General features: G+C 41.7%; 1 protein-coding gene across 1 annotated transcript in view; it reads right to left on the bottom strand.

Annotated features, from left to right (window-relative positions):
- The window catches only part of CLINT1 (clathrin interactor 1), a 78,925-nt gene that overhangs the window by 47,808 nt on the left and 10,199 nt on the right, over nucleotides 1–20,918 (bottom strand). The gene's annotated exons all lie outside the window — the stretch shown is intronic.

Here is a 20,918-nt window from a genome sequence, read left to right as displayed (position 1 = left end):
GGGGGCTGAGTCATCTATCTGCCGCCCCGACTGGGAAAACCGAGAGGTCTGCTGCTTGCCAGGAGCTAGGATACACGATGTGACGGAGAGACTGCCGAGACTCATCAAGCCCTCTGATCGCTACCCCTTCCTGCTTCTCCACGTGGGCACCTATGATACTGCCAAGAATGACCTTGAGCGGATCACTGCAGACTACGTGGCTCTGGGAAGAAGGATAAAGGAGTTTGAGGCGCAAGTGGTATTCTTGTCCATCCTCCCTGTGCAAGGAAAAGGCTTGGGTAGAGACCGTTGAATCGTGGAAGTCAATGAATGGCTACGCAGGTGGTGTCGGTGAGAAGGCTTTGGATTCTTCGACCATGGGATGGTGTTCCAAGAAGGAGGAGTGCTAGGCAGAGACTGGTCCACCTAACGAAGAGAGGGAACAGCATCTTCGCAAGCAGGCTGGCTAACCTAGTGAGGAGGGATTTAAACTAGGTTCACCGGGGGAAGGAGACCAAAGCCCTGAGGTAAGTGGGGAAATGGGATCCTGGGAGGAAGCACGAGCAGGAGAGCACAAGAGCGGAGGACTCCTGTCTCATACTGAGAAAGAGGGATGATCGATGAGTTATCTTAAGTGCCTATACACAAATGCAAGCAGCCTGGGAAACAAGCAGGGAGAACTGGAAGTTGTGGCACAGTCAGGGAACTATGATGCGATTGGAACAACAGAGACTTGGTGGGATAACTCACATGACTGGAGTACTGTCATGGATAGATATGACCTGTTCAGGAAGGACATGCAGGGCAGAAAAGATGGGGGAGTTGCGTTGTATGTAAGAGAGGAGTATGACTGCTCAGAGCTCCGGTATGAAACTGGAGAAAAACCTGAGAGTCTCTGGATAAAGTTGAGAAGTGTGAGCAACAAGGGTGATGTTGTGGTCGGAGTCTGCTATAGACCACCAGACCAGGGGGATGAGGTGGACGAGGCTTTCTTCAGAAGTTGCTAGATCGCAGGTCTTAGTTCTCATGGGAGACTTTAACAACCTTGTAATCTGGTGGGAGACAATACAGCGGTGCACAGACAATCCAAGAAGTTTTTGGAAAGTGTAGGGGACAATTTCCTGGTGCAAGTGCTGGAGGAACCAACTAGGGGCAGAGCTTTTCTTGACCAGCTGCTCAAACAGGGAAGAATTAGTAGGGGAAGCAAAAGTGGATGGGAACCTGGGAGGCAGTGACCATGAGATAGTCGAGTTCAGGATCCTGACACAAGGAAGAAAGGAGAGCAGCAGAATATGGACCCTGGATTTCAGAAAAGCAGACTTTGACTCCATCAGGGAACAGATGGGCAGGATCCCCTGGGAGAATAACATGAAGGGCAAAGGGGTCCAGGAGAGCTGGCTGTATTTTAAAGAATCCTTATGCGGTTGCAGGAACAAACCATCCCGATGTGTAGAAAGAATAGTAAATATGGCAGGCGACCAGCTTGACTAAACAGTGAAATCCTTGCTGATCTTAAACGCAAAAAAGAAGCTTACAAGAAGTGGAAGATTGGACAAATGACCAGGGAGGAGTATAAAAATATTGCTCACGCATGTAGGAGTGAAATCAGGAAGGCCAAATCACACTTGGAGTTGCAGCTAGCAAGAGATATTAAGAGTAACAAGAAGGGTTTTTTCAGGTATGTTAGCAACAAGAAGAAAGTCAAGGAAAGCGTGGGCCCCTTACTGAATGAGGGAGGCAACCTAATGACCGAGGATGCGGAAAAAGCTAATGTACTCAATGATTTTTTTGCCTCTGTCTTCACGAACAAGGTCAGCTCCCAGACTGCTGCACTCGGCAGCACAGCATCGGGAGAAGGTGACCAGCCCTCTGTGGAGAAAAAAGTGGTTCAGGACTATTTAGAAAAACTGGACGAGCACAAGTCCATGGGCCGGATGCGCTGCATCCGAGGGTGCTAAAGGAGTTGGCGGATGTGATTGCGGAGCCATTGGCCATTATCTTTGAAAACTCATGGCGATCGGGGGAGGTCCCGGATGACTGGAAAAAGGCTAATGTAGTGCCCATCTTTAAAAAAGGGAAGGAGGAGGATCCGGGGAACTATAGGCCGGTCAGACTCACCTCAGTCCCTGGAAAAATCATGGAGCAGGTCCTCAAGGAATCAATTATGAAACACTTAGAGGAGAGGAAAGTGATCAGGAACAGTCAGCATGGATTCACCAAGGGGAAGTCATGCCTGACTAACCTAATTGCCCTCTATGATGAGATAACTGGCTCTGTAGATGAGGGGAAAGCAGTGGATGTGTTATTCCTTGACTTTAGCAAAGCTTTTGATACGGTCTCCCACAGTATTCTTGCCGCCAAAAATAAAATAAAATAAAAAAAATCACTGGATATGCTGCTGTCAGTGGCTTCCTCTAACCATTACTATCTTTTTCTCCAAATTGAAGCTGTTTGGTCCCATCTATAGCCATGTCTACAGTAGTATAAAAGTTATTAACCTATGATCTCTCTTATACAAACGTCCTTCTTTAAAAAGGTTGTTTAATACACAAAGTACTTAGAAAGTTCTAAATTCAAGTACTTAAGGACCACGTTTCCTTTTAATGGGAGGGCTTGACAGCTACATGATAAATATAGAGTAAGAGTTTCATTTCATTATATTAGGTTTCTCACAGTGGATTTACGATATTTAGATTGCACAGTATTCACTGCTATAATGTTATAGTCAATGCACCTTTTTATGATGAAACATCCTAAGAATGGATTAGTAAAAAATATAAACCAATTTCACAGAGAGATTTAATAGTTCCTTTTCGATACACTTTCTTAGCTGAAGAGGAGACTCAATACTTACACAGCTAAGTGCTAGAAAAGTAAACTTGTGTTCAAAATTGCAGAACAGCAAAAGTAGTTATGGAACTGCATATTGGGAAAATTTTCCCATCTCTTTTCCTACACCAATATATACACACACAAATGTGGCTTATTACAGCTGAAGTCACTGTTTAGCAGGCTTAGTTCCTTTTCATTTGTATGCTCCCAAGGTTATGTAAATTACATTTAAGCTATGATAAATATATAACCAAAATATGTAAAAACATGTAGTTTGGGTATCCTAGTAATTTTTGACATGTAGATTTCTGGTTCTTACAGCTTAGATACATTTCGTAGCCAGAATGATTACACTTCTCTTTTTGACTAGTTCTCGGACTTTTAAATAATGAACAGGACAAGAAAATAAAACATTTTCTTTTGGGTAATGGGCAAACTAGCAATTCGATGAGTATTTTTAAATTAACTGTGTTCATGTACAGCATTTAGACATCTCATTCCCTCCCTTAGGACAGAGTTAGCCACTACCTAAAAGAGTAACATCAGCGACTGAGAGTGATTGCTTCCCTGACCTGCCATCTGACTGCTGCTGGAGCTGCTCACCAACGGCTACTGCTGGCTGCTCCTTCCACCCACACAGCCACCTCGGGTGGATTTTGTTGCAACTCTCTTTGCATGAGGAAACAAGGGTCTGGGTCAAAGAGCTCACGCAGCAATAAACCTTGGGGAGAAAGCTTTGGCTTTGTTTGAGTGTCAAAGTCAAATCTCAGAAAAGGGCTAATCTGGACGATACAAAAGGTGCGTGTGATTCATTAGAGAAGGGTGGAAACCACACCTGTTTACAGAAGGGTCAGAGGCAGCAGCAGTTAATTGTTTATTGTAAGTAATACACAAATAAACCTTATTTACAAAACATTGATAAATACGAATATTCTATCTACAGTTACAGATGGAATCACTAATTAAATTGGATTATTTATTCTGCAATCAGTTGCTGGAGTCAACAGTTCTTAAAAAAGAAAAAAGCACTCAGTCTGTAAATTAGATGCTTAATGCAAAATCACCTCCCATCAAGTGAATGCACATCATAACTATTTTCTTTTAATAGTCAAACCCAACCTTATTTAAAATGCAACATATTTTGCTCCTAAACATTGAGGCTAGTTCATCTCTAGTGCAGCTCAAATGAATACGGTGATGTTATACCAGAGATTAATTTGGACCCATTACACGTAACAATACATGTTTATTATATGTAATGTTATAGACTTTCAGATATTGTGAGTGCAAAGGATATTAAATATGCAGAGCATTGCACCACTGCCGCCTTTTGTCTTTTGGGATGAATTCAGCGAATCTCTCTGTTATGTGAGTGAAACACTGGCAGTGCTGGCTACAGCTAAATAGAGTGCAAGCTTCCCACACAGAATGTCCACTGTCTTTCTTGACCAGCAAAACTCCTGCTACAAGACCTCTCAAGTAAAGGCTCTAGTTGTACCAAGTTTTGCTTTCCAGATGCTACCAGAGCAAACTTAATATTTTTATGACAGTAACTCTTAAAGGCTCAATCCAGATCAGAGGACCCATTGTGCTAGGCACTATACAAACACTTAGGAGTATCAGCCCGGATGACCTTTCCAACTAAATAGACGTAACAGGTAACTATCCTTACATCATCCCCATTTTACAGATGGGGAATTAAAGCAGAGAGATTAAGTGATTTACTCAAAAGTCACACAGGAAGTCTGTGGCAGATGCAGGAATAGAACCAGATCACTTGAGACCCAGTCCAATGCCTCAGCCTCAAGGCCATCCTTCCACCTTAGCCAGTTCAGTTTACAATATATAGTATAAAGTGTTGAACATACTTGTTTATCTATACTAGAAAATTCTGTAGAAATTATACTTCCGCTTGTTCCAACACAAGTTCAGATGAACCAGTGGGAACCATAGGGTAGACGAGGTTCTTGAAGCTGTACTAGTTTGCACTGGTATATTCATAAGTCACTGAAGCCTTGCCTAGACTATGAGTCCCATCAATTCAACTGAACCAATGTGAGAACTGATGAAGTTTTATTGTAAAATTCCATGGTGTGAGAAAAGGGAGCACATCATTTCACTTCCATTGTTAGCTTCCACCTTAGCCTACAAAACATTCAACAATGACTAGGCCAGCTGATGTGGTGTGTCTGCTGCTTATTATACTAATTGTAATAGTATTACTGTCCTCCTGTGCTCCCCATCCATTTATTGCATGTCATGTGCCTTACTTGGGGCTGAAACTCTTCCTTGTGCTGCATGCAATGCTCACACAAAACAATCTCAATCTTGATTGAGGTATCTAGGTACTACTGCAATACAAATGAAGAATCATCCCAAATTTTACTAATATAGTAACTATATTAAGCTTTTTTTCTTTTTACAAGATACCTAAGCATAGCATATCTTGCAACACTTCACTGTTTTTAACTCCCCTACTCAGGTCTTCACCCCTTGCTGTGTTTATATCATTTACAAAGTAATGTCCTTGTAGAAAAAAAACTAATTTCAAGTGCATTTATAAAATGCTGAATACATTTGTGTCACTGTCTGACAAACACTTCTGATGTCATTTTCCTCCAGCATAATTACATGCTATTGAATTATCACTTTAAGACCCAAACCTCCCCACCCCAAGAGAACCCTTGAAGCCTGCACAGAGCCCCACTGAAGACAAAGGGGCTTCGTGTACATCAGCTTGCAGGATCAGGCCCCAAAAGTCTTCAACTTCCTAAAAATCTCCACACAGCAAAGAGAATCAGGTTTTTGCCCCTAGAAAGACCATGAGATAAGTGATAAAAATAATGGTTTCATATGGACAATCAGGGTTCAACTCACCCACCTTTTTTTTGGTATAAAGGAGAGACAACAGCACTAGGGATTATAAGAAGCTGCATTAAAAACAAGAAAGAATTGAATGCCTTGAACCTTATGCTTCATATTACTAACAATATAGGAGAGAAAGGATTTGTGGAATTCAGTGCAGGATTATTCCAAAATAGCTATAAGGCAACTTTTCTTTTTAAGCTTGTAAAAAGAAGTGCAGAAACAGTCAACTACTGTCAACTACTCTTTGCATTGTAAACAATGATGTATCAACATGCTAATGCACCGAGACAATTTCTCTGTTTAAAAAAATTACATTAAGATAATTCTTTTAAAAAACAAAAGCAGTTGTATCCCACGCAAGAATTCAGTTGATTTAAAAAATAAAACTAACACTGAGGATATTGGTCTATCGATGACTGTTCATTTACTGGTCTCTTTTGGTTGTGTTCCAGTAAGGCATTTAACAGATCACACCATGGCTTTCTAAAGAGATCACGAGCATGTGACAGGGTTATGCTGCCAACAAACAAGTAACATAGCTTGCCAAAGAATGGTCTTGAAATTATAAATGCTTGAAAAATATTAGCTGAACAATTAGAAATTGAGTGCTTATGCCACAAAATAGGAAGGAATTCTTAGAGAAAGACTTCAACTGGTCTTAGCAAATACACTGTGTAGTACAATGATTCAAACTGGAATTCTAGATGCATCTAGAACTATCCTTACATCTAGGAATGAAGTTGGGATTTGAATATCCAGGAATTAGAGGTTGGAGGGGCTAGGGTATACAAAGAAGAATGTACACACTTCACAATAAAGCATAGTTCTTACTTTGCAAAACATCCACTGTAAGGGACAAGGTTTATCAAACAAAACCCATTCATTGGCTTTCCATCACTGCATTGTTAGCTCAAGGTATAACTCTAGCCTTGCCCCTTAATCAACTCCTGTTTACATACAAAAAACTCAAGATATAGAGTGAAGTGGTGCTTTAACTCTTGCTCCATGGCAGGCCAGCTAAAGCTCAAATGCTGTTGATGCTTGAACTAGTAATACAGTGGGGTCTCCTCTAACCAATAATCATTCTGTGGCTATTAGCCAGGATGGACAGGGATGGTGTCCCAAGCCTCTGTTTTCCAGAAGCTGGGAATGGGTGACAGGGGATGGAAAACAGATACTTGGGACACCATTCCTGTCCATCCTGGCTAATAGCCACTGATGGACCTATCCTCTATGAACTTATCTAGATCTTTTTTGAACCCTGTTATAGTCTTGGCCTTCACAACATCCTCTGGCAAGGAGTTCTACAGGTTGACTGTGCATTGTGTGAAAAAAATACTTCCTGTTTTGTTTTAAACCTGCTGCCTATTAATTTCATTTGGTGACCCCTAGTTCTTGTGTTATGAGAAGGAGTAAATAACACTTGCTTATTTACTTTCCCCACACCAGTCATGATTTTGTAGCCCTCTATCACATCCCCCTCTTAATTGTCTCTTTTCCAAGTTGAAGAGTCCCAGTCTTATTAATCTCTCCTCATACGGAAGCCATTCCATACCCCTAATCATTTTTGTTGCCCTTTTCTGAACCTTTTCCAATTCCAATATCTTTTTTGAGATGGGGCAACCACATCTGCACGCAGTATTCAAGATGTGGGTGTACCATGGATTTTTATATAGGCAATATGGTATTTTCTGTCTTCTTATCTATCCCTTTCTTAAGGATTCCCAACATTGTTTGCTTTTTTGACTGCCACTCCGCATTGAGTGGATGTTTTCAGAGAACTATCCACAATTACTCCAAGATCTCTTTCTTGAGTGGTAACAGCCAATGTAGAGCCCATCATTTTATATGTATCGTTGGGATTATGTTTTCCAATGTGCATTACTTTGCATTTATCAACACTGAATTTCATCTGCCATGTTGTTGCCCAGTCAGCCCGTTTTGATAGACCCTTTTGCAGCTCTTTGCAGTCTGCCTGGGTCTTAACTATCTTGAGCAATTTTGAATCATCTGCGAATTTTGCACCTCACTGTTTACCCCTTTTTCTAGATCATTTATGAATATATTGAATAGGACTGGGCCAAGTATAGACCCCTGGGGGACACCACTATTTACCTCTCTCCATTCTGAAAACTGACCATTTATTCCTACCCTTTGTTTCCTATCTTTTAACCAGTTACCAATCCACGAGAGGACCTTCCCTCTTATCCCATGACAGCTTACTTTGCTTAAGAGCCTTTGGTGAGGGATCTCGTCAAAGGCTTTCTGAAAATTTAAGTACACTAGATCCACTGGATCCCCTTTGTCCTCATGCTTGTTGACCCCCCTCAGAGAGTTCTAGTAGATTGGTGAGGCATGATTTCCCTTTACAAAAACCATGTTGACTCTTCCCTAACAAATTATGGGGGATGGGGGGGTTGTTTTTTGTTTTAAAAAACACTGTTATACCCTCCATCCAAGTCCTCATCCTCTGTACTAATACTACTTTTCAACCCACCCAAGCACATTGATTTCCTGGGAAACATTCTCAATCTACAGACTCCTATGGCTTCCACCACTGTAGTATCTGAGTACCTAACAAACACTGATATCCTCACAATGCAGCTTCTCAATACATTGCTCTTTGCTATTGTGTGTTTGCTTACAGGCTTTCAAGTCATGAGACACTGATTATACCCAAATCACGTATTATATCAAGGGCTTTACTGACATGTAGCTGTAATACAACTACTGCATTCCTTTCACAACCAATACTGCAATCTGATAAAAAAAGTTATCAAATTTATCTCACAAATCATCCAGATAAATACAGTGACCAAGTGACACTATTTTTCCCCTATATTGTGCTAAAGCAAGAATGCATTGGCTGTGACTAGATCAACGGAGCTCATTCCTAGACTCCATTGGCATATAGCAGGAAGAGCACATTGCAAAAGATAAAGAAACACAAATTTAAGATAGTTTCCAAAGTGGCTTCCTTTTTTCTGGGGATGCAAGAATTGCCAAAACTAAGGCTATCCCCTTCCATTCCACCCTGATAATAAATGGATAGGAAAAAACTCTTGAGCTCAAGTAATCTAGAGTTTTGAAGAAGCTGAAATAATAGTTCAGATGGTAAAGCAATACTCCGTGGCCTCACTTCCGGATCTAGTTAACTTTAACCTGATTACACCTAGGCTATTATGCTGAAAAACCTCTTTACATCAGCAAAATCTATTAAATGAGAGCTGACCAATTAAACAACTTGAAGTTTTTCATTTCATACATCTTTTAATAACCCCTTATTACATTCAGGCCAATATGCTGGCTAGTTATGTGATGGAGCTACCAACAGGTACTCTTCCAATCTCAAAAACCACTACTCATTTTTAGTGCCCCGGCACTGGCTCAGATATTCTACAGAGGCTATGCTGCAACATACTACGGTCTTGTCTACACTGCATCTTGATGTGCACAAGCTGGGATGTAAACTCTGGTGCACACCAGTGTGCTGTGCACTAACTGGACATTAATGCATGCTAGAAGTTCCCTACCATCCACTGATGTAGTTCCATTTCAAACAGTACTATGTCAACATACACTAGAAAGCTTTTAGTATGCACCAATCATGTTCACGCCCCACTGGTGTGCATTAGAATTTACACCCAAGCTGGTCTGCACTAACGCTTAGGGCTTGTCAACACAAAAACTGTACCACCTTAGCTATGCCTGTAGAGTTAAAAACAGTACAAACCCCGAGTGTTGACACAGTTGGGAGAATCAGTTACACCTGCGTAAGGCACCTTCCTACTGGTATACTCGAGTCCAAAGTTGCGGGTATACTGCTTTAACTATTTAGGTTAGTGAACCACAAACGTTGGAGGGTTGTGCCCCCCCCCCACCTCTGTCCTTGCCTCCCACACCCTTGGAGCCGGGAGTGGGACTGCAGCTGGGGGGTGAGTGTAATATGAACGGGGGTAAAGGGGCCGCGGCTAGGGGCGGTTCTTGGAGCAGGGCCACGGTTTGGGGCGGGATCAGAGCCACAGCAAGGCTGCGGTGGGGGCCAGCAGCCAGGCCTGTGGCCAGCTGCAGCTCTGATCCTGGCCTTGCCACCAGCATTGGCCTCAGGCCAGGAAAGGAGCTGCAGTCAGTAGCCAAGGTTCGGGCCAGGGTGGTACTTCCTCCCCACCCCCAAACAGTCCGTCATGCCCCCCTGGGGGAGGGGGGGTCCCCACACTTTGGGGACCTCTGCTTTAGGTTTAAAAAGCCACCCCACCCCACCCAAAATAGTTAAATCTGCACAGCTTAAACTAAAATGAAACAACAAGGAGTCCGGTGGCACCTGAGGTTTTTTACCCACGAAATCTTATGCCCAAATAAATCTGTTAGTCTTTAAGGTGCCACAGGACTCCTTGTTGTTTTTGTGTATACAGACTAACACTGCTACAAGTTTTCCTGAGAATGGAATATGTTCATTCTTCTCTAGAAGAGATATTATGTAATGAGTTATACTACAAACCTTTTCCTAAATTAAAAAGAACTCCATATATTTTGTAAGGAGGCAGTATATTTTCTTGTCCTCTTCCCTCTGGATATTCTAGGATCACTCTACTTTAGTTTACTTTACGTGTTGTATCAAGGCAGCACCTAAGATTCCAGAAACTGTTTCCACTATAACCTTACTTTCCGAATCTATTCCTTGGCTATAACATTTTAATCCAGTTTGCTCTATCTGAATCCAAGTTCTGCCTTAGAAAAATAAAACAGAATTTTCACATTACAAAAAACTAAGCCTGAATAATCTCTGCGTGCAAAATTTTAGCTCCCTAAATAAACATTATTGTTTCAACTGCATACTGGGAACAATATTCAGATACATCTTAAACATATTTGAACCCAGTTGTCTGGAAAATCCCAACGTACAATAGCACAATTTTTTTTAATCTTCACCCTTTTATCAGACTACAGCCATTGAAGTTAATCAAAAGCAGCAGCTTTAAAGAACAGCAAAAACCCACTGCTGCCCCATCTTCTCCTGTTTCAGATTTTTCTCCCTGTCCTCTGATGAATTTGGATTACTAGAATTTTGCTTTCCCACTCCCTGAATAGCCAATGAAGGATAACAAAAGATGCAGTTACCAACTCTCAGTATACTCAATTAGCTCATTACTTCTATTTGCCTTTAAGCTTTCAGCGAAGCAGAGTCACAACCTACAAACCCTTTTCTTTGATAAAGAGTTGGACCAAGTTATTTCATAAGATGGAACAAGCCAGAGGATCTCATATTAATGGCTACAGTCCACCTCCATTGGTTCACACTAAACTGTGCCAGACAAATTGCATACAAATAAAATTGTCACAATGAAACATCCAGAATAAGAGATATCTATATACATCCATCTCTCTTTTAACCTTTTTTTTTTTTTTTTTGGGGGGGGGGGGGGGGGGAGGAGGGAGAGAACTTAATTGAGACGGAGCTAAAAATACAATACAAATACCTTGTGGTGATCACTGAAGATAAATATTCTTTTGTATTGCAAAGCTTGGCTGCCAATATTATATACAAAGTAGGTTTTTTTTTTACTGCTTACTTAGAAGGACAACATGAAGTTTCCTCTCCTTTCGGAGGGATCATTTGTTAAAATGGTTCCACTAGCAGATCAAATATCAATTAAATCCTCAAAAGACAACAAGGAGGTTTCATTTGCATCATAGCCCCAGTTTCTAGTTTCTGCCTGCAAGTACAATGAAAAGAGGATAATCTGAGATGAAACAATAGACTTTAAAACATTTAAATAATTTTTCACTATGATCCGATATAAAAACGTACAAATTAATGGGAAGATTCGTATATACAGTAGAACCTCAGAGGAACGAACACCTCGGGAATGGAGGTTGTTCATAACTCTGAAACGTTTGTAACTCTGAAACGTTTGTAACTCTGAACAAAACATTATGGTTGTTCTTTCAAAAGTTTACAACTGAACATTAACTTAATACAGCTTTGAAACTACTATGCAAAAGAAAAATATTGCTTTTAACAATCTTAATTTAAATGAAACAAGCACAGAAACAGTTTCCTTGCCTTGTCAAAAAAAATTTAAACTTTCCCTTTATTTTTTTTAGTAGTTTATGTTTATAAACCCCCGGTATTACTGTACAGTATTTGGTTTTTTTGGTGTTTGTTTTTTGTTTGGTTTCTGCTGCTGCGCTGCCTGATTGTGTACTTCCGGTTCCAAGTGAGGTGTGTGGTTGACCGGTCAGTTCGTAACTCTGTTGTTCTACTGTGCTATAATCTGATCATTGCAACTGCACCAAGTAAATTGTTATAATATATTTATACTATTTTGCATAATTAACCAAAAGAATTCTGTCATTTTGACAGTTTAATGATGGAAAATAGGACTGAGAGAACCCAGATTCCAATTAGAAAATTTTGGATTTCTAAGTTTCCAAGTTATTACCAGTAAAACTATATTATGATGTCACCAAAAAGATTATTGAATTTACCATGCAACAGCCTGAATGTTTAGTATTTTAAAGGCTTAATTGGAAAGCAGATGCTTTCAGCCTTACTTCGTACCATTATATGGTGACTAGAAAGCATTGTGAAAAATGACAACTTTCTTTCATGCTTCAGAGATGCACATGCAGCTTCTACCGACTTCAGTGAGATCACCATCTAAGGGGAGATTTTGACAGTGTCAAATTCATTCCAAAATTAATTTGAATATAGAAGTTTTAGAACCTCAATAGAACACAGCCCCCAAAACACTTCCTGTCCCTTGCCACTCTTCCACAATGCTCCCCCCCAGTCCCACTTAAAAGACAAGAAATCCTATGTTGTGCATGTGAAACTGCATGTCAGGTGCCACTCTCAAGTGACAAATCAAATAAGGCTAATATCAGATGCTGTTTTGAGGGCAGGGATAGGGCAGACAACAAGGAGAGGAGGGTGTTTCCTAATCCACAATCGGTCTTCTTATCATTGCTGCAGATTAATGAGGCTGAGCTGTGTATTTTAAGAGGTTTGAGAAATTCTAACTAATCCTGTCATTTTAACATTTCTAATTGTATCCCAAATGGGCCAGCGATTTTCTGCTACACAATACATATGCAGTCTATATCAAACTGGTGAGGATGATATGAAATACACTTTACGAGTAGCATGACAACATTTTTTAAAAAAAATCTTTCTTAAAACACACAGACACACTCTACAGTGACCTGGTATCACACTAGCTGGGACCTAATGACAATCTGATCCCCGTCCAAACAGATTTACTTATCTATTCAAAAATACTATTTTACACAAAGTACTGGTTGTTAATGATTCATCAACCCTAAAACAAGTACATCCCTCCAGTGCTTCTAACGCAATTACATTAGCTTAGAACTGGAGTTGAAAGTGTCTCATATGTGGCTATCTGCACACCTGCTAAATCAAATTGTAGTTGCCAAATGTGTGATCATCTACTTCAGTTTGCTGCTGTTTTCACAAATTAGCAGAGGTGCCCAAGATAAACCAAAAATAATGGAGTGTTCAACCCCAAAAGAGTGACTGGGATGAGAATGCAACAAACATTGGGTAAACAACAAGTCAGGAGTCTGAAGTAGTGATGTGTGAGGAGGAGGATGCAGCCCTAAGAAAGTGTGGCCAAGTCTAAAGTTGTAATCATTGGGACATGCACAACTGTCCTAAAACATTATTAAGAGCCACTCTTCTAGAGACCAAAAACCACCTCGTCACAATCTAGACATTAAATATTTCTGCACTACCCCATCTTTATAATCCTTGCCCTTCGGCTACAGAGTAGGAGAGTCCCTTTTAAGGTCGCAAAATTCCTCAAAACTTTTAGTATGTGTTTTTACGCTGGCTTCACTTAGGCCTATTGATGGAATTATTCAGTCATGAAAGTCTCCGCTGGACTTGCAGATCTCAAAGGTTATGTCTACAGTATGGCTGGGAAGTGATTCCTAGAGTGGGTAGACAGACTTACACTAGCTGGCACTGATGGCAGTCTGGGCTAGCCACCTGAGTCCAAGGTTCCCCAAGCCCCTGGGTCTGAGCTCAGGTGGCTAGCCTATGGTGCAACAGCCACACGGTGATTTTTTGTATGCTAGCTCAAACTGAGCTTATGAGAGTCTATCTGGGCTGGGAATCACACCTCCCAGTTGCAGCATAGACATACCCACAGTGATTGCCTAGTCTGGGAAATATCAAAGTAAATAACTTAATCAGTTGAAAGCAGATTAATTGAAACCTAGTTATTTGGATTGCTTTCTTTAAACTTAGTACAGTCCCAATTGAGGACACCGAGGCAAAATTCCAAACCGACAATCTCCCTAAAAGAAGACACTCATTCAATAATTTGGCTCTACTCTTCAGAAACAGGGTATGAATAGAGAGAAATAAAATTAGTCTTTAAAGAAATTGTTGGACTTCTTCATTTGAGTGACCTTTGTAGTCCCAGATGCACTTCCATATCTGTCTAAGGAGCATATTCTCAAATGTGAAGGACTTTAGCTAAACAATATCCACTTATTCCACTTTGAGCTGGGAAGTTAAAGCCCACACCCAAAACTAAAAATATACATCTCCTCTATCTTTATCCATTTCCTCTGAATACCCATGACTGCAATGTCAGGAAGATGAGAGAGATGCTGCAAGAAAGATGGAGGTAGACCAATGAGAGAGCTGAACACATTAGTATGCACATTGGTGGAATAATGGCAGGCGTTTGACACACCATCTTAGTCAGGTCTAGGAGAGCCTCGTTAACAGGTAGATTCACCCTGGAGGGTGTTGCCAACTGCAAGATATCCAGCAGCTTGTTTTGAGGATCCTTGACCTCCTCCAGCAGGATCTGCAGAGTATCTGCTACACTTCTAATGAGGTCCTGAAACTGCCTGAAGTCATCAGCCATGGAAGGTGGTGGAGGCATAACCGTCTCATCCGGTGATGACGAAATTGGAGTCTCAGGGGTGACTTCTTCATCTGCCCTAGCTTCCTGTTCTTCGAAAGTTTCCATCTGTGGTGGGGGGGGATCGGTAGGGGGCAGGATGTGAAACCCTGGTTTCCCTGAGGGATGGCACATGTGGTCTGTTAAATTGCTGCCAACAGGCAGCCCACACGTCCCAATACAGCCATTATGGGGTCTGCAAAGATGCGGAGGTACATGCAAAGCTGGTTCCACCATCCTTCGTCACCTGCAAGGTCCTCCCTGTGGCTGGCTAAAGGCAGATTCCCAAAGGGTTACGTAGGAAAACCCCTCACTGGAACCAAGGAGACCTACTGGGAATTCTCTTCCTGCACATCCTCCCATGGGGGAGGTTGGGCAGCAAATTGAGGATGGAGGAGAACCCTGGGCCATGTAATGGCTGCTCAGAGACAGAGGTCTCAGTAACAAGAGACATTCAGTACCTATCAACAACGGGGACTCTGGTTCCTCCAACACTGAGAGGTGCCTCAAGTATAGGAATTCCCGATGACGATGGGCATACTGCAGGCATTGTAGATATCAGATGCCATTGCTTGCTCGGTACCAAGGATACCACTTGCATAGGTACTCCCAGCTGAGCTGCTTGCATCAATACTGATGGCCGGACTGAGGCATGTGTCGGCACCAATGGCTCAGTAAGGTGCTTCAGGCTGAACTCAACGGTACTCTGTGTTTGTTCTCCTTACTGGTGGAGGGCATCAGTGCCCTATTGGAGCCATGCATCCTCTCCTTGGAGCTCTGGGGCTTCACAGGCTTGCTGCAACTGGAGAAAGAGTCCTCGGACTCAATGATACCTTCAGAGACCGATGACCTCACCAGGGATGTGGTCTTTTTTGGAGCAGGCTCCTTAGAGTGAGAGTCCGCGGTCCTCTTTTTGGGCGTCTTCCTAATGGGTTTCACAGACTTTCCTTTCTCAGGGGAACCATGCCCTGAGATTGATGGGGCACTGGACTTGTCCGGGGACAGATGTACCAGAGAGAGTGGGGGGGTTCCTGACCTGGCTTGGATGTATTCCATGGTATATTCCATGGCTAATAGTCTGAGCTTTATCTCACTGTTCTTCCTTGCCCTGGACATAAGGACCAAACAGAAGAATTACTTCTGGGAGACATGGGAATCACCCAGGCAATGGACACACTTGGCGTGCCTGTTGCTTACCATAGAGCCTCCCAAGAAGAGGCAGTGTTTGAACTCTGACAAGCCAGGCATGTCCTGCTAGGAGAAGACAATTCTCCTGGAGGGAATGGGGGGGTGGGAGGGGAGAAATCCTCTCACTTAAAACTAACTAACTATACTAAACACTAAGGGCTTGTCTTCACTACCAGGGTAAGTCAACCTAAGTTATGCTACTCCAGCTATGTGAATAACTTACCCCAGTATATTTGCTGCGCTGCATCGATGGGAGACGCTCACTGGTCGACTTACTTTATTCTTCTCGGGGAGCTGAAGCTATCAGATCCGAGTCGACTGGAGAGGGTCTTCACTAGACCTGCTAAATCGACACCAGCTGCATCAACTGCAGCAGCGTTGATCTCCCCCGTAGCGAAGACCAGCCCTTACTTACAACTTCCTAACTGCAAGAAAAATCAGAAGGCTGAGTATGCTCTAGGTAGATGTGGTCGAGTTCTATCTCAGATGGTAGAGAAGAAACGGAGGGCAGCTTCGCACCTCTATATAGCCTCAGGGTCTGTCATGAGGAAGTACAGGGCACACGTGCAGGACAAATGCTACCTCGAAATCTCCAATCAAGGGCTCAAGAGGTGCATGCGCACCTGAAGTAGAGCACCCATAGGGACACTACTCGAAGAAGTAGTATGAGTTCAAGAGGCCCCATAGTTGAAGTGCAGGTTTTATTCTCCCATTGATACATGTACATAACTGTCACAAACAACTGGAGTCATGTATGTGCATCGAGGGAAAAATGGTGGTCTGCTATTTATGTCTTCGTTATTGGTAACTAGATTTTATATTACATTGTTCAACAAGTTTTGAGGTTTTGGGGGAAGGGGGTTGTTTGTTTTTTAGTAAAAGTGATTGACCAGATGCCTTTAACATGGTTGCTCAGAAAAAAGCAGCAGCTTTCTCTCCTTTGAAAACATCTCTATTTTCAAAGTGTCACTTTATACATTGGAGGTTAGAGCTAATCAATATTTGTATTCTGTTTTTCTATTTTGTAAACCATTTTCCAATTTTGAAACAGGAGAACAATCAAAACTAATTAAATAGAAAGATTTAAATCTCAAGCATACAAAGGCTACTTTTTAAAGTGACATGTGAAAACAGAAATGCACATTGATTTTTTTGGCTGTGGAATAGGGACAGCACTATCATTGTGCTTTCAGTCACCATTAATTTACAACTGAGCACTCCTCTCTTAATGCGTCTTTCAGCCATTCAAATATTCCTTTTATTTAAAGATGGACTGAGAAAACAAAAGCAGGCTCACCCGCCCGATTTGTGGGAATGGGAAAGTACCATCCTACAATCAAGGAAATTTCTTGTTTTTATTACTGAGTTTTGACATGGAGCCATCACTAAATCTGATATCCCAGTCACCTATCAGGATGCATACAACTTACTAATCCCAGAGGCCAAGAGGATCTCTTTTCTTTCCTAATATTGCCATAAAGCAAATCTTACAACGAAGCAAAGCTATTCCAGTTAGGAGGAATTCAGAGGGATTCATAATTTTTTTCATCTGCCTCATCATGTTGCTTCCAGAAAATGAGGAAGAGAAAATGGCCATCAGCCAGCTCTACCTCTAAACCCTGTAAATGTGCTCACTGTTCACCCACGGGGGAGAGAAAACCAGGCACCAATGGTCCACACTTTAAGGTTTCCACTAAAACAGATCATGGCAGTCTATGCTACCACACATGGGGGGAGGGAAGGGAAAGCAGTTGCTGCATAGTTTAGTTAGAAGCTGAAATTAGAGGGTGCATACATAGAATCTGAGTGCAGGAGTCTTCCTTTGGAATTCAAATTATTTAGTGACAGCTGCGATGCTTATGTATAGATTACTTAGAAAGGGGCAATCCTGATTAGAAATTTACAATGGATAGAAATTAGTTATGCTTCTGGGAAGAAAGCATGTATACAACACCCTATTTTATAATGCACTGTCGTAGGCAGCATTAACTGGAGGAAATAGCACAGCATTGGGAGTAAAGCACATCTGAGTTTTAATCCTGGTTCTGCTGCACTCACACTGTGTAGTGCTGGGCAAGACACTTCACCTCTGCCTGACTTCCCTTAGCTATAAAATGAAAGCAAGGCTTAGCTACTTGAGAGCTGTCAAAGTTAGTTCATGACTGAAGAGCACTCTAAAGATGCTCAGATCAGGCACTTGAACTAAGATTCGTATACAGTACATATAGTGTTTATCTTGGTTCTAAGTGCTGTATTTTTACACCCCATACAAGGGTAAGAGTTTCAACCAAATTGGGTCCTGTTCCATAACTAGGCTCCGAGGAACTATAGAAACAAAAATAAATAATAATTAAGGAGCTCTAAGATCAAGTCATCACAGGAATAAAGCTGGAGTGCATGAGTTATGACACACAAGCGTCCCAAAGTCTTCCTGATCGCAATTGCCTTTTTAAATTTAAAATTATGTGCCCAATTAGATCACTCCACTGACTGAGCATTCTAACACCACAGAATGACGTTACCCATTAAATGCAATTACATATTGCAGATCTTAGTACAAGAGGTTACAAATCATCAGTGCTACAATGTCTACTAATGCACACAAGGTACAGTAGTAAGTTAAGGGACAAAGTGGCACATTTTGGAAAGTAATTTCTTCAAGCAATCCTAACCATCTTTATGAATACCAGGCAATTAGAGCTACCTTCATTTGTCTATATGAACCATAAGATTTCATTAACATCGAAGGTCAGGTATTTCAAGATCTTAAACCATAGAAACTGCCATACTGGATCCAACTGAGGTGCACCCAAATCCAATACCCTTATGACGGACAGATGCTTCAAATGGAAGTTTTAAGAAACCCTGTAATAGGCAATTACGGAATAACTTGCCAGCAGACACAATTCTTCCTTACCCCAGCAGAGGTTGTATAGGCTTTTGCCCAGAAGCATATGGGTTTATTTACTTTCCAAGTTGGCAGAGGGCAGATTCCACTGCCACATTGTGCTTCCTGGAAATTGAGGAATCAGAGTAATTTAGCAAAACAAAAATCACACCAAAAGGGTGAAACACAGCTTCACTGTAGAGGGAAAAAAATAATTCATCTGTTTTAATGATTACCATGATTTACTCAGTTTTATGGGTATTCATGTAAACCAAGTGTCCTGCACTCAAATCTACTTTGTGTAATACATGTATATATTTGTGTGTATATTACTACACCCACTTATCTTGCATTAAAAACATTGCTTCACTTTCTTTGATCTACCGCTTATTTTCCGGGCGATAATTTACTGGTACATTTTGGATGGAGGAAAAAAAGCTTTGCCACAAAAATAGCACATGGGCACAGAGATGCAGAATTTATGTTCTTTCAAAAATAAGTAATTTATATTACAATATTAAATTACATGCACTAGTAACTAGAGGGATTAATTTAGAAAGTTAGACGAGCAGGTAGAGCAGGGGTCGGCAATGTTTGGCACGCGGCTCGCCAGGGCAAGCACCCTGGCGGGCCGGGCCAGTTTATTTACCGGCTGACGCGGCAGGTTCAGCCAATCGCGGCCCCCACTGGCCGCGGTTCGCCGTCCTGGGCCAATGGGGGCGGCAGGAAGCGGCGGCGGGTGAGTGATGTGCTGGCCGCGGCTTCCCTTGGCGAGCCGCATGCCAAACATGCCGACCCCTGAGGTAGAGTGACTACTTGAAATTAAGCTGGAACTGTTCTCTTTTTGTTACTAAGCTATTCATTCAGCCCTACAAGAAACAAGGGCTTTGGGAAAGATGTTGCCTGTGACAACCGTGCTTAGCAGACACAGTTACACTCTGTGCTCGTATGCATCATATAGCTTCACAATGAGCTTTCTTCTCAATCCCAACACTACGTTCCTTCTCTCTCTCAGAAGGACTGGTAGGAGCAGAGAGGAAAAGTACATATAAGGACGGAGACAGTAACAATCACCTTGCTTGTAATAAGGATACAAAATGCTCACTGTTAAAGTAGTTATCACCAGGAGGTTTCATAAAGCAGCAATGGGAGGATAACTCATGCAGTCAGGGTTAACTGTCCCTTACATACAGTGATCAAAATGCTCCTTGCTCTAGAGATCTTACTTATACATAACAAAATAAATCTTAAATATAAGGGAAAATGAAATGACCCTGGAGCTAGAGGGGAGTTTACAGGAAGGTCAGACAGCTGTAGATAAGTACTAGACTGTTATTTACCCTTCAGCTGGATAGATCATGTGATAGATCATTTACCATAATACCGGCTATTACTACTGTAAGCCAATGAGCAATAACTTAGTCACGGAAGGGCTGAATACTCTGGGTGGACAAATCCATACACCAAAAAGAAAACTGCCTGTAAACAAGCTCAGCAATTACAGGCATAAGGAAAAATTGCTGAAAAAAAAAAAATAGTTAAGTGAGGGGATTTAAATCACACAGTGGGTATGAGAAGTAAGGCCCTACTTACATCTTGGTCAAACATCAGCAAAAAAATACAAGCAACAGGGAACTGGAAGTGAAATATAAGCCATATAACTGTAGAGTAAACTACTGATAGGCAATACTATTTAATCACTAAACATGGTGCAGACTTAACATGGGCTGATACACAAACACGTGTGACTAGGCGCCAGGGACTCCAGAGTACTATCCTTCATTACCATTGTCTCACGTACAGAGCTGAGCACTTAATACGAGTGCAAACATTACTACCCATTCTAAACTGGGACATACACACTTGCTCTGCATATCAAAACACAGAAATTACCTAAATGCATGCATTTGGCACGACAGTAATAGTGAAATATGTTTCCATAAGTATCCCACTTGAAGTAGGGCCTACAGTGATATGGAACTATGCACGGTCATGTGGGAGTAGAGCTATATATACGCATTTACCTCTACAGCCAACAGCGAGGTGGCATGTTGAAGTGTTGTGGAGGTGACACGTTCACCCTGGGGAGGGGTATGGTCAAGTTTCAACTATCAAAGCGCCAAAGCAATTCTATGATGTCCTCCAAGACTGATTATGTAACTATGGGATCAGAACCCATCGGGGGGGGGGGGGGGGAAGAGATCTATATAAGGACAGGGAAT

The sequence above is a fragment of the Malaclemys terrapin genome, chromosome 8 (genome assembly GCF_027887155.1).
Source record: "Malaclemys terrapin pileata isolate rMalTer1 chromosome 8, rMalTer1.hap1, whole genome shotgun sequence".
In the NCBI taxonomy this organism is placed as follows: domain Eukaryota; kingdom Metazoa; phylum Chordata; order Testudines; family Emydidae; genus Malaclemys; species Malaclemys terrapin.
This window is presented reverse-complemented; position numbering and strand designations above follow the sequence as displayed.